The sequence below is a fragment of the Marmota flaviventris genome, chromosome 16, assembly GCF_047511675.1.
Source record: "Marmota flaviventris isolate mMarFla1 chromosome 16, mMarFla1.hap1, whole genome shotgun sequence".
Classification (NCBI taxonomy): domain Eukaryota; kingdom Metazoa; phylum Chordata; class Mammalia; order Rodentia; family Sciuridae; genus Marmota; species Marmota flaviventris.
In genome coordinates this window covers 31101883-31117365 of record NC_092513.1, presented here as the reverse complement: position 1 = coordinate 31117365, position 15483 = coordinate 31101883, and positions in this window count along the sequence as shown.

The window sequence follows — 15483 nt, the reverse complement described above, 5'->3', positions numbered from 1 at the left end:
CTACTCGTCCTCCTCACCACTAACTTGCTTTCTTCCTCCCTGGCCTCAAGAGACCTTGTCTCTTCCATTTCCTTCTCCATTTCCCTTACATTTTGGAAATGTAAAGGAACTTCTATTCATTGATTACTGTGTTGACTAGAATTATGTCTTCTCACTCCATGTCTTCTCATTCATTTAAAAGTCTCAGAGTGATTTCTTCAGGCCCCTCTCTACCTTTTAGATGGCTTAAGGACAAACTAGGGTGTTTTAGGGAAAAGAAATTTCCATGGCAGAAGAGGCATTTTTCCAAGTCCACAGAAAGTTACTGCCCAGAAGGACCTTGAGGTTCATATCACCAACTTCTCCCTTGTACCAGCACAGATGTGAAACTCAACTCTGACTGCAGTTGGACATCACAAATTTCAGAAGAGTGACAGAACACCTGATTAATTCATTCTACAGAGAAATGACAATAAAAAGCGAATATAGAAAGAGAGTTTAGAGACTTAGAAAGGATGGAGAAATGAAGAAGTGCCTCCTTTCTCAAAAACAGCATCAGGAGCATATTAGATTTAGTAGTGAATTTTAACGTCCTTTTCTACCCTGCCCTACCATGCCTTTCTGTTAGCTGGGGATTTATTTCAAGGCCTTACCAATCATATGCTAAAGCTGGTACATCACTAAAACATCTTCTGGGAGGACAGGGAGAAATCCAATCTAGGACTGAAAGCTGCAACTGTCATAGATAAAAAATACTCTCTGAAGACTGCTATTGAGTCAGACAGTTGGAAGAATTACTGAAAAGTTGTCTGAGCTTCAAATAAGTTACTGGCTAGTACTCAGACCAAAGCCAGGGGTGTCCATTTCTAGGGACCCTCTAGAAGAATGCAATCTTGGGATGCCTCCACAACTGCTCCCCAATGGCACTACACTGCTACTGGCAGGGCCTCCCTGGAAGGGATTAGCTAAATGACTTCTACTAGAAAAGACAGGTATTGTAAAGAATTGGACCTTTTTACTCTGAATTGTGCATTAACCAAACTCCTAGCACTGTTGAGAGATGCTCCAGCCAGAGAAGTAATACTTTTTGAAGAAGAAAACCTTCCTGTACTTCGGCATGAAAAAGCATGTATTGAATGCATGACACCACTTCCATCAATAAGCTGTTACAAAAGTCCATGGTTCAATACACATTCATTTACACATTTATGCCCTGCCAACAAGAAACTCCCAGCTTTTAGTCAGATCATCTCAATTTTCCTCATTAGAATCCCATCTGCCAGTTGACAGTCCCCGGGCTACCAGTGCCCCCTGGAATCCTCAGCCTTGTGACCTCAGGGTCTCACACACATTCACACATACACCTCACAAACATGCTTCTGCAGACAGGCTTCCAGTTATAGGTGCTGTCTCAAATTATCCAAGCCTAGCTGTTGCCTAGGATCATGGATAATTCAATATTTTTTATTGTTAATTTTTGTAAAACAAGTTTACCTTTTGTTTGTGAAAATTATAATTTCATAACTTTAACAAGAGACTAAATGGATATTCATTTCCTGGGACATCTGAGTGGTAAATCAGATTGCTCATACAGGGATATATACACTCTGGACCAAACTACCAGATATGCAATTACAACAACCACTCTCTTTGGGGGTTTTTATGATAAAAAAATAATAACTCACAGGGAATGAAGACTCATCAGAATGCCTTCTCTCATAATAAGGGTTATAACTTTTATTGCAATTAAAAAAAGTAGAGTGGCTTCCTTCTTCAGGTAAGGGGTAGTTGAACCAATTACTAAAAGGAAAGAACTATTTTGGATTCTTTGAAAGAGGTTTTTCAGTATCTTTAAAACCTGAAGGAATATATGATGGGTTACATTAAAGTCTTCAAACTGACAGCTATGACTTGAGACTTTAGTATTCTTAGTATAATGTCCTATGTCCCCAAGATGTTAAATACAAAAGAACCTTTATGTACTTTCAACTGCAAGGTCTCTCTCAACATACCTATATACCTTAACTTCCTCCTTCTTTTTACTAACCTACAAATGCCACAACCTTTCCTTTTTCTGTACAAAAGGATATCAAACAAATTGCACTTCTTGATATATGTCGTTCCTTTCACTCAGGAAAAACGACATGGCTATTTTATTAGACGGGAGGTCTCAAGAGCTTCTGAACCCCACAGACAGTCTCATAAATTACCAAGAGCCACACCACTGGAGCAACAATAAACTTGAAATGGGTTAAGTGGTTTTGTTCCTGCCTTGCTCCTCTCTGTCCCCTGTCTCTCTGTGGAAAGTCCTAGGATCATACAGCTCTGTGGATGTGTAATCACTGATACCTGAATCTGGTACCCAAACTCAAGAACACCATTATGTCTTACCTTGATCTAATCCTTGACTGCATCTAAGGATAAGCTTCCTAGAGGAGGTTGATATTAACTAAGGGTTTATGTGCATCTATAAACATATTTCGCTCCTTGAAATTGTTCATGTTTTCACCTTTACAATGATGTAATTATTTCTAAAACTTGAAATTCCCCATATTTATGTGTAATAATGTTTCCTTTTATTTGACCTAAACTTACAGCTTTAAAGAATGACCTCTGGTATGAGCATTCTGTATTGATCTAGTCAAGATCGATCAAGAAGACAGCTGGAATCAGATCGGCAGCATTGCGGCCCAGTGTGCCTGCTGGGTACAACTGCAATTCCGGCTTAAAGAGCAAGTCACAGATTTGAAGAAGAAAAGCTCACCTGTGAATACTGAGGACATCTCCTGCCTTTCATTAGTTCAATCCCGAGTATGAGAGATGTCTATACACTCAGACCTCAACTATACATTCAACACAAAACAACCTATTGCCCTGTGAAATATGCAGTAACAACAAAGTCTCTAAATAACAATCCAGTCCTCAAATCTGTGGCTCTCCCCATTCATTCACATCCAGTCACAAAGTAGAACAGATAGAATTTATTGGGAAAACAAGAGCTATTTGGCAACAAATAAATGAGCCACACCAAGGGATACTGCTAACCCTTTCATGGTTTTATTCACTCTTAACTGGATAAGGGTCTCAAATCTCACAGGAGAAACTTTGTGCAGACATCCTCTTTATTCCTCTAGGTCTTAAAGAGCTCATGTGGGAAGACAGCATGCATTGGAAATGAGTCACATAAATGAACAAAATGCAATGAAACAAACTTTGGAAAGAATTTGGTCTGAAATTGAGTAGCACCTCTACTGGGTGATCCTGGGAATAGATCAGTCTCTCTGAATGCCTGAGTTTTCACTTGGAAAACCCAAGAGACTATACCTACTCTGAAGGATTGTTGTGAACACTAAATAGACAATGCATGTGATGTACCTTTCACCCCAGGAAGGCACCGAAGATATGCCCACAGGGTCTGCCCACTTTGTTTCACCCACCTCTTTCTCTAGAAGTAGTAACTCAGGCCAAGTCAATTACTAAGAAGTTGGATTTATTTTTCAATCTTCTTGGTATGTAGCAGTTGGTAGACTCGTAAGCCAAGCTTTTACAGAATGGTGAGACTTTCCTTAGCAAACAAAATAATATCTCCCTTGAAATTTCCCACTCATATTTTTATGATTTATTCATTTGGCATTTATTGAGGAGTTACTGTGTCTCTAGCACATCAATGAAGACAAAAAGATAAGACACATAAATTCTCTTTCAATAAAGAGGTTACATATCACCTCTTCTTTCGAATTTGCTAACACACCTTTTGACCTATTAATTGTACAAGGAATAGATAACTAAAAACTGGAAAGAAAAAACAACAAAGCATAGGCCTAGTAGTATTCAAAATCTCCAACAAAATAAATTTTGTGAACTATTTGAACTAAGCTTTTTCAAGGTTTGACTCTCACAGGAAAAGATACATGTGAAACTAATGAATCCATACTTTGTTCTTAAATTTAGGTCTAGTAAGACTGAACTTTGGGGAAATTAAATGATTTTATCTGTGTTTAGATGGGGAGTTAAGAAAACAGACAAAAGAAAGAGGAGCTTTGAGGTAGTCAGGAAGGTAATGGGGAGCAAATGCCATAACAGTCACAGAATTAAAGAAATAATGTCCTTTTATGCAAAGTCTTTTTTCAAATGCAGTAATTTGGTGAAGATGAAGTCAGGGGGCTTCTACGGGACTGTTGTGGCCTGCAGGAAGGCACAGATGGCTTGAACCAAACTAAGCAAAGACCTGGCCCCACGCAGCCAGTTCTCTGAAAGGCCATGGTCGCTGGCTCACAAAGGCCGGTCAGAGGAGTCAGGGAGGCGAGCAGGAAGCAGCTGGAGGAGCTGAGATTAATGAGGAAGCGCAAAATGAGAAAGAGCAACAACTGGAAAACCCTTGTGGTGACATCAGGAACAGAGCCAGAGAAGACAACCTTGTTATCACATCTGTTCTGTCATTATAATTAAATGGTAATGCGCGTCTCTTGTTGGGTTACCAGGGTGGAATTCCAAGTGGGGGAGCCCCTCACCACTCGCCGGGGGCCCCCAGCCGCTGCCCTTCTCCTCGCAGCTGAAGAATCGTTTGGCGCGCTAATAGGCCGGGTGTCTGGAGCAAGTGTTAATTTTGGATTACATCTGAGTGGAAATAAGATGAAGGTCTGGGGAACGCTTTGCCTTCACTCGGATGTTTCATTTCCATTTACTAGCACTGCAGAATACCCGGGGAGATGTTTTCATTCCAATTTGGAAGATGTCATAAGCCTCCAAACTTTTAGCTATTGATCCAAGCTCCTGAGCTTTGGAAGCCTGCGCACATGCTCCGTGGAGGGAGACTGTAAGAGTTGCATGTCCTGCCCAAGGAGAGCTGCCCTCTCTCAGGCAGGCACCTCTCTGCTCGTGCCAAAATTCACCCTGCCCGACCCGGAGGCCCATTACAGGTCCTCAGAACCATTAGCTCAGACTGGCTCTGTGCTGAGTAAATACTCTTGTGTCCTTCTAGAAACTAGGGCAGCTGCCTAGATTTTTTTTCTTCTTCTTCTTTTTCTTTCTTTCAAAACCAGCAAAGTTCTCAGCCCCAAATGGCTCAAATCTGCCTCCTAATAAGTATACTGTTTTATTATTCTGCATGTGGAGGTCAGCATTCATTCGAGCTTTGCAAGACTCTTAGTCCTTTTTCTTTGGATTTTAAATATCAGATTCTTGTTTGATTTTTGAACAGGGCCATTTGCAGGGAAGATGCCAATAATCAGATTTCCACCATCAGAAGGTAAGCTATCTCTACCTGCAGGAAAAGGCCACTATCTATCATCTTTGGAATCTGTGAGCTAAATAACAGTTGTTTGTGAAGCCTCCCAAAGGAGATTTTGAAAAACAAAGCTCTTCACTGAGTAAGAGCTGGAGGGGGGTGGGTGAGGCCTCACTCATACATTATTCAGCTCAGCTTCAACCAGTATCTGGTTATCATGATGCTTCTGTACCTGGGCACTACTGGCTGCATCCTCAGGGCAAGACATAGAGATAACTGAGCTGAAAAGGCATTTAATTAAGAAATAACATTTGTCTTTTCTTTTATATTTAGGGTTAGTAGCTTTGTAAATCAGAGAATAAAGCATCTATTTGAGAAGTTTCCTTTTTGATGAAAAATTATCCTAACCCCTTAAAGATCTATTTCTTAGCCCCAAATATCAAGTGGTATTACCATGGAATGCCTCATTTAGTTTGGGTGCTACACTAGAAGCGGCTTGGGAACATGAAGTGCATCTAAGCAAAAGTTAGTAATATACTGAATGTTTGATAAATATGGATTGCATTGGTTGTTTTCATTTAGGTTTTTTTTTTAATCCCCTCTACATTTCTCAAACTGCTTCTATTCTAATGCCTCCTTCAGAACTGAAGTAGGGCAAACTAGTCTTCCCACAAGGAAATAAGCAATTAGATCACTGAAAGAGACAATTTCACATTTTACATGCTCACCAAACTCATTTTCTCTCTCTGGACACACTGCATTTCCCAATCCCCTTGGGTCTTAGTCAAGCCAGAGGAATGTACAAAGAACTGATGGGTCACTTGCAGATGGAGGTGGCTTAGAGAAGGCCAGCCTTCTATCCTTGAGTGGTAAGCTTTTAGACTACATAATGAAGACCTCAGTGACAAAAGATAGAAGGATATGGAGTACCTGGTGGACCACATGGAATAGAGCCCTGTGTCTCCTCTCCCCTTGCCAATCATGAGTAAGAAATTAACTTTTAGAGTGTGAAATCACTGAGAATCAGGAGATTTTTGTTATTGCAGCTAGTATTAACTACTCAAGTACACAAACAGATCCTTTAAAATGTAGTTTTGTTAAAACAACATCCAAAAATGTGTGGCATTGACTTGTCAGCCAGGTAGCAGATACCAGTGAAGGTGACTGAGGCTTGAGGCTGGAAAGGTGGTGATTTATATAATGCAGTGACAATACCCATAAGAAGCTGCTTGGAAGTCCGCATGCCCACTGAGCCTGTGACTCCAGGGGAAGTGGCTAGAAGGAGAGTGAGGTATTAGTATGTGTTTGTAGTTATTGCTAAATCTTGCTACATATTATGATAAAGTGATGACTTCAAGAGAAAATTGACTTATAAAAAGAAATAAAAGGGAATAAGGCAAGTTCTGTAATACAGGGCCTTGAGTTATTACAAAAATTGACAGTTTCTAGGCTCTAATTGATAGGAAAAAAAGACCAAGTAAGCCTTTGAACAAGAGTCCCACTAAGAACTAGCTTTGTGGAAAAAATCAGATTAAAGATAAAATGAAAGAAATTCTGCAATATGCAGCAACAAGAATAACCTTGAGGACATTTTACTGAGAGGAGTCAATCACAGAAGGATAAATGCTATATGATTCCCTTTATATGATTTATATAAAAAAAGCAAACTCAAAGGACCAAAGAATTGAATTGTGGTTGTCAGGGATAGGGGAGGGAGAAATGGAGAGTTGCTAATCACCCAGCATAAAATTTTCAGTTATGTAAAATAAATAAGTTCTAGAGATCAACTGTACAACGTTGAACCAATAGACAACAATATTATATTATACACTTAAAAAATCTGGTAAGAAGAAGATCTTGTGGTAAGTCTTCTTACTTCAGTAAAATTAAAAATTAATAAAAATAATACAAAAGCTTCAAGATAGCTGCCTTTAAAGCTAAAAGAGGGAGACGTGACTGGGAGGAAGCAAAAATATGAAGCTGATTTCAAGTTTATCTAAGCAAGAATCTTGAATGCCGCCATTACTAGCAGGTGGATCTGAATTTAATCAAGTAGCTCAGAAGCCCAGTAAGTTTTCAAGGGAATTGTGTTGCTAGTGACAAGCCAGGCAGTCCCTTGGCTCTTTCAGATTTTAAAACAATCCTTATGACTCAAGCTTTCTAAATGGGATCTTCAAGGGCCCCAAGAAAGGCAGACATCCCGATGCCTACATCAGATGTGGCAGGAGAATAATGAGCAAGAAAAACCCCTCCACCCAGGGAGTGGTGCCAGGAACCAGGAAGAGAAATGAATGAAAGAAACATCCCCAGGTGACAGGACCAGACTGTCAGCAAGAGAATTTTCCACAGGCAGAGCAGAAAACACGATGACACTAGACCCACTGAATTTCAGTCTGCTCTGGAGCAGTGACATCTAGGTGTTTTTTTTTTTTATTCCCTTACTTTTCCAAATGGGGGTTTTAATTAACACAAGCCTGTCCTTATTCCACCATTGTATATTGATTTGGTGTGGGAAATATGCAGATATTGTTTCTTTTTATGAGCAGCCACAGAAAAGGCATATCAATGCTCGATGGACTTCACTGGGCAGCCAGTTTTGTTGCAGTGACAAAATGGGATTTTGAGTTGCCTCCTTTAAAAAGAGGTGCTATGGAACCAGGGCACATGGCCAAGCTGTCCCTATAGCTACTGCCTGAGGCAGCATTGATTGGTGAAAATTCCCAGAAACAGTTTGTAGCAGCATATGGATCTGTTGTGGCCTCTCATTCTAGAACAATACACAGAGGTTTAGCAAGACCATAAATCAGATGTTGGGAAACACCAGATTCTTCCCCAACCTGATTTGGTTACAGGAGTGACCTGGCAAAATGTTAGGCCCAGACCTTCCCTGATGTTCATGACTGAGGGAACACCAGCCTATCCCTTAGAGAAAGTGTGGGCCTGGGTTCCAAGACTTGAGGTTTACTGAGATTAATCACATTAAGTCCACAGAGATCAGCAAAAGACCAACTCTTTTTTGCAGGGGATGAGCTATGGGTTAAATTTTGTCCTCCAGAAAAAGATATATTTAGAGATAACTAACTACTAGTACCTGTAAATATGACCTTATTTAAAGTACAGACTTTGTTTTTTGTTTTTTAATTTTTTATTGTTGGTTGTTCAAAACATTACATAGTTCTTGATATATCATATTTCACACTTTGATTCAAGTGGGTTATGAACTCCCATTTTTACCCCATATACAGATTGCAGAATCACATCAGTAAATGCAAATTAAGGTGAGGTCATATGGGATTAGGAGGACCCCAAGGCAATGACTACCATCCTTATAAAAAGAGGAAATTTTGGACACAAAACCAACACAAGGGAGAAGACCACCTACTGATAGAGCCCAAGATTGGAATGATGCATCTAAGAGTTAAGCGATACTAAGGATTGCCAACCACTATCAGAAGCTAGAAGAGGTGAAAAAGAATCTGTTTCTAGAAATTTCAGAGGAAGCATAGTCCTGTTGAAACCTCGATTTCAGACTTCTAACATCCAGAACAACATTACTGTTGTTTTAAGCCACTCAGTTTACGGTAAATTGTTATGGCAGACCTAGAAAGCTAACAGCCAGTCAGTGGTAGATTTATCTTGGACAGGTTACCCCTAACTCTTAAAGTAGAGGCATGATTTACTGGAGAAAGAGTGAAAGGTTGGGTGGATTAATGATCAGAGGTCAGTCTCTGTTGGGGACAATGCTATATTTCCCTGTACTGCTGGGCACACAGCTAGACTACGTTTCCTAAATCTACCTGAAGTTATTTGATTATGTGATTCACTTTTGGTCAGAGGAAAATGGGAGAAAGTTTTGTTGCCCCTTCTAGACTCAGGAGACCAAAAGTGTCATGACCCTATACTTTCTGTCTTGTCCTCAGAGCAGAATGACAGAGGGAACAACACCTTGAAAATAGAGCCTTTGTGTCAATCTGGATTCTTGAAGGACTGAGAGCACCAAAGCCCAAGTCTGTATCCTACTGATTACATTGAATTGAGACATGAGTAAGAAAGAAACTTTATTGAGTTTATTCCAGTGGTAGAATGGAAGACAGCCATATTGTCTCAGAAGAATTCCTTATTAGTGTCTATGCCCAACTCCACATTCAATGACATGACATTGCTAAATCATAAAATCAGCCATAGAGGGAATGTTTACACCACACACACACACAACAAAATCAGCACATGCTACAAATCAACGTTTCTCTCCCCTTTTTAAGGGATAGTTGTTAAATATTACCTATCACTAGTTAAGCCTCTGAGAAATAAACGTTTGTTACAGCAGCTAATATTAGTCCATACTTCTTAATAAAATCCTGATGTTTTAGCTCTGGCAAAATGGCTTTTGCCCTAAATGAATGTTCATGTCCCTTTTAAATTCATATATTGAAGCCTTAACCCCAGTGTGATGGTGTTGTGAGGTAGGCTTTTCAAGATTTAATTAGCTGATGAAGACAAAGCCCTCAAGAATAAGACCAGTGACCTTATAAAAGTTCCAGAGAGCTCCCTCACCTTTGCCCCTGCCATCATGTGAGGACACAGTGAGGACACTGTGGAAGCAAATCTTCACCAGTGAGGACACAGGAAACAAATCTTCACCAGACACTGAATTTTTGGTACCTAAATTTTAGACCTGACAGTTTCTAGAACTGTAATAAATAAATGTCTGTTGTTTATAAACCAGTCTACATTATTCTGTTATAGCAGACAAATGGACTAATATAGCTTTGTTATATGAAAAAAAAATCAGTAGTTTTCTATAATCTTGGAACTGAAAGGCTTTAGAGATTACCTAACAACGCACTTATGTATAAAGAAAGTGAGATGTATGGTAGAAAAGTACCTCCCACTAGAGTCTAAGTCTCTATACTTATATGATAAATTGATACATGTGGCACAGAGCAGAAATAACTCACAGGGAAGTATTAAAAAATTAGTAAATATTAAGGAGAAAAAAATTCCTCAGAGGAAGACTAGATTTTTCTTTCACCTTTCCACTGACTCCCAGTAAAAATATTAGACATCCAATTCTCGGCAGGCAAATTTTCAGTGCCTTTCCTGTATGGGTAGGATCTTCTTCCCCCACACTTGATGCTGGCCTTGACTCTGTGACTTGTTTGGGCCAATGCAATGGGGTGTCAATACACATGAAGCCAGCAGTGACCAAAAAGGTGTTTGTGTAAATGGGTCAGCTGTCCTAGACTTTACCTGGATCAGTCAATCTTATCATGATCCACAAATATGTGAGGTTAACAAAAAGAAGAAAGAAAAAAAAAATTCTCATTATTCTATGAAGATGTCATAGTTGTTTTAATGCAATAAGAGTTAACTAATATGTATCCGTGACATGGTCATATATTTCTCAAATTAAAAAATACAAAAAGTTTGAAAGTACAGACCTGGCCTCACTTGAAAGACTCACTGTTGAAAGGAAAGGCCCTGGGTGACCAATGAGACTTCCATGCCAGTTGAACTCTAAATTCTGTTATCTTTGATTATAATAATAATGGTAAATGTGAAACTGTGGTTCAAAACTTTCTACTTTCATAGTTATTCAGAATGGAAATTTTATCATTTTATTCTCAACATGACAAAAGTCATTATTTTAACTTGACAGAAGAGAAACTGAGCACAGATTGTGTGCTTTCCTGGAGCAATACTCTGCAGCAAAGTGACATACGAACCAAGGCCAAAACTCAAGTCACATTTCTCATCCCATGTTTTTGGTACCAAAGCTATAGACAAGCTATAGTCAGCAGAACTTTAAAACGAAAAGTGTTCTGCATGGAGTATGTCATTCTCTTTACCAAGCATCAAAGAATTTCCATTGCCCGGTGTCTACTTTATAGAAATTCTGCTACCTAATTGTTGTGTAAGGCCAGTCTTCAGAAGGGACTGTGCTGGTTTCATTCAATTGAGAGTCAAATCTTGACAACTTTCTATATCAATTAAATTTACATATTCCCTTCTCTTATATATTCTCTGTGATCTGAATAACTTTCCTCCTGAACAGAAGCCTTACATGAACTGGAGCAAGGATACGACTAACTGCTAACAGTGAGGCTACTCAGATCCTAGCCCAGTAGCATCTCCACCATCAATATCCCCAACCTGACCCAACTCAGGCTTCTTCTTCCCATCTTCCCCAACATGTTCTCAGACAACAGCTTCTTCCCAGGAAAATTCAATGAATAAAGCTGATTTCTTATCCATTATCAAGATGCAAAAACACAAGATTTCATAAACTTCTTCAATTGTGTGTGGCACAAAGAAATAAACACAAGAAATCATGAGCCTTTGCTGTTTTTTAAAAAAATATTTTTGAGTAAATAATTAAAGTGGTGACTTGCTATCCCTTAATACAAGTTCCTACTTAAAGTTTGGGTGAAGAAAAATGATAAATACCCTTTACTGCACCTTCTTTTCCTATTTCTCTTTGTGTATCTTTAGGGCAACCCTCCCATTTGCCTGGACAACATTCATGTGACCCATAGTTCTCTCATTCAGTGAATATCTACTAAGTGTTCACTGTGAGAAAGGCAATATTCTAAACACTTAAAAATCAGCAATGAGGGGCCTAATCAGGACTTGCAAATTATATTAGCTTGGTCAAGGTGGAAAAGTGGAAACCAGAAACTCAACAATTAGAATTGTAATAAGTTGTGATTATGAAGGAAGAAATCAAAATGGTATGATAGTATACTAGATGGGGACTTCATTTAAAAGTTTATCCCAGGACTGGGGTTATAGTTCAGTAGTAGAGTGCTTGCCTTGCAGGTGTGAGGCCCTGGGTTTGATCCTCAGCACCACATAAAAATAAATAAATAAAAATAAAGATATTGTGTCTATCTACAACTAAAAACAATTTTTTTAAAAAAGTTTATCCCATTAAATAATAGCACAGTTGTTCATGAAATATGCATTAGGATATTCATGTAAATATTGCTTGTAATAGTTAAAGATCTTATATATATATATATGACCTAAACAGTCATTAGTAGTAAGTACACTTATATTTAGTCCCTTATTTCAACAATTAAGTGCTTGCTAGGCTCTGGTAATGCCAGACATACTTGACCTCTGCCTATATGGAAACTAAAATCTATAGGATTTTAGGAAAACAGGAAGAAAATACTTCTCAGATAAACAAGTAAGAGATGAGTGTGATCAATTTTATAAAGAAACAGAAAGAACGATGACAGTGTGGCTTGATATAGATCATGTGTTCGGGATACCTCTCAGCATCTAGCTTGCACAGAGTGAGCAAATGAAAGTGAAAAATAGCCAGGGCTGGGGGGTTGTCCACAGGGTGACCCCGTAGGTAAGAGTATTATGGTTTTATTCTAAGTGTAATGGGGAGTTCTAATTCAGTCTTCTGCCAAAAATTTGACATGATTATATTTTTAAATGAAAATGTAAGGGCATTCTGACTCCTGGTAGGGAATACACTGGAGAAGAACAAAGTCTGAGTGGGAGACTGGCTAGGAGATTACCATAGAAGTTGTGGTGAAGGTGATGGTTAGCTGACCTGGATGGGACACTGGCACAGCAGAAAAGCAGACAGGTCTGAGGGATATTTTGAAGTGACCATCAATACTCACGACGCAACGCTCAGTTTTCCGACTTGCTTACAATTTTGCATCAGCTGCAGGAGGGTGAATTTGGGATATAGGAACAATGTAGGTTGGGATCACCAGGCATCCTCAATGGGGGACATGGAAGCTATTTTATGAGCAATCAAAATCAAGTATAGCAAGTTTTATATTTCAAGCATTTTACAAAGAACCAGAAGGTAGATATTAACATTCACATTTTGGAGATGAGAAAACTGAGACTCTGAACCTACTTCATACAAGGTCATAGAGCTAATTAGGAGGGGAGCTAAGATTCATTCCAGGCTCACCTAACTACAAAATTCATGTATATTACAGTATCTCCCTTGGGACAATGAGCTTTCACTTGGCTGAAAACCAGAAGAGCACAAATCAATCCAAACAAACAAAAAGTTTACCTGAAGATATCTATATCAAACAGCAGCAAAATAATGAGAGGAACATAGTTAATTATAAATAAACCTTTTAAAAAGATGTTATTAGAGCTCTTGGTCTCTTTTACAATAAATGTGATTTTATATATAAAGAATTCTATACACATAAAAAATCCTATAAACATTGGCTATTATTTCAATGTTATCAATACCAAAAATCAAGGACACTAACATTAATGACTCTGATTTGTTAGCAAATAAACAAAACACCTCCCTTTCGTCTTTCCTTACTCCACTCAAAGTACATATGCATCATCAAAAAAAAAAATAAAATAAAATAAAAATGCAACTGTCTGGGCAGTGTGCTGCGGCAGGTCTAGATTCATTAGCAGATGCACATGTACCCCGTAGCCTCTCACCCTGAAGTAATGAGCCGTGCACCATCTAGATGTGAGTGTAAACACATCTGTGACTGTCCAACCTGGGAACTGCTCAGTGTGGTTGCAACTCCATTTCTCAGTTCTGATGCTTTCCTTCTCTGAGTAGAGAAGGATGTAGCAGACAGATCAGACAAGCACTGAATCCAAGATTCCTCAGCCTTTACAGATTTTTTTTTTCTCTAGGGTTCTGAGAGCTACAAACCATCTCCTCAATGTTCACACATAAGGTGTTTAAAATGTATGCATGATTTGGCAAAGTATACCAGCCTGGGCTAGAATCAGTAGAATCAGCAGGAGCTTTGGAAAGCCGATACCAGATAATTTATTGAACGTTCACAAAGGCTAGACACTCTTTTAAATGTGTTACTTGGATTGTTTCATTTAATTATTGCTGCAACTACAGTCAGTGGATACTGTTAGTAACTTTATTTTAGGAGGGAAGAAACAAGATTAGATAGGCGAAGGACTTTTCCAAGATCCACAGCTAGTTGGAGCAGATTAGGGTCCAGGTACTCAGACCCCACAGCCAGAGTGTTAATCCTCTGCTCTCCTTCTGAGCTCTATGGCACATAGGAGGAAGCAGCACCTCTCAGTGTGAGTCTAGCCCAAGCTCCACTCCTACTAGATGATGTGACTTCCTCTGCAGTCAGTTACCAGGATGGTCTGTGGATGCACCACGTGGCTCAGTTGCATTTTTGTCATCTTTGTTTTAGAAGTTCCATGTATTTCATCTCCTGCTTTCCTCCTCCTTTTCTCAATACCCTCACACCTCCTTTTCAAGTGCCTACAAATTTCTGCACCTCTAGGAACTTGGAATATGATCTCTAAAGTTCTTTTAGTAACATCTCTTGTTTGCCATACAGAAGCACCCTTGCTAAATCATATGTTTTTGCTGAAAATCTTAGGCCAGCAATCATATTGTCCATTATGTTAATTGTCAGCATCAATTTACCAGTATTTACTATAATCCATGGCAAACACTACTCATCAACACAAGAAATCCACAAGAATACGGGTTGGGTCTCTCTCTCTCTCTCTCTCTCTCTCTCTCTCTCTCTCTCTCTCTCACACACACACACACACACACACATACACACACACACACACAAATGTAAATAGCACTGGAAAGCAATACACAATCAGGTTTATTTTTGAGCAGAGTGTTTTGAGAGATTAGCATTCTATGCAAAGCCAGCACTGTCTAATAATAAATTCAACAGGACGTAGCTAAAAGGTAAAGAAGGAAAGGGTAGAAGGAATATTTAGTCAATCAGAAGCACTTTCTAAACCTTCTTCAAGGCACACTACAAAGACAGTATGTTTTTCTTTCCAAACATACAGCAGTCCTCACTCTTTGTGGTATTGGAGGAGATAATTGGACATAGTTTCAAGCTACCCTAAAATTTATTATTTTAATCCCAAGTGCCTTTGAAGAACATACAGGTAGAGAAGAAGGATTTTATGTATAGTTGCTCACAAAATACCTTTGATGATTCCCTCCAAATGCAAGATGCTTTCTGAAACATCTTTCAAACCCAAACATGTCCCAGTTTCCCAAATTACCCAGGAATGATTCTTTTGTTGGCTCTTTCTTGATCATGTACATTAAACGCAAAAAGATAAAGTAGGCTCTCAAGCATTGCATAGTGGATAATTATATTTTTAAGGCGCTTCAGTTACATTATTTTAGCATCTGTGTAATTAAACTGAAGTGCGATTCTCAATTAGCAGGTTTTCCTTTCGTCTCTTGGACAGGAAAGTGCTTCCCCTCTTTGAGTAGCTATATTTATGCCCATTAAGCCTGGAGA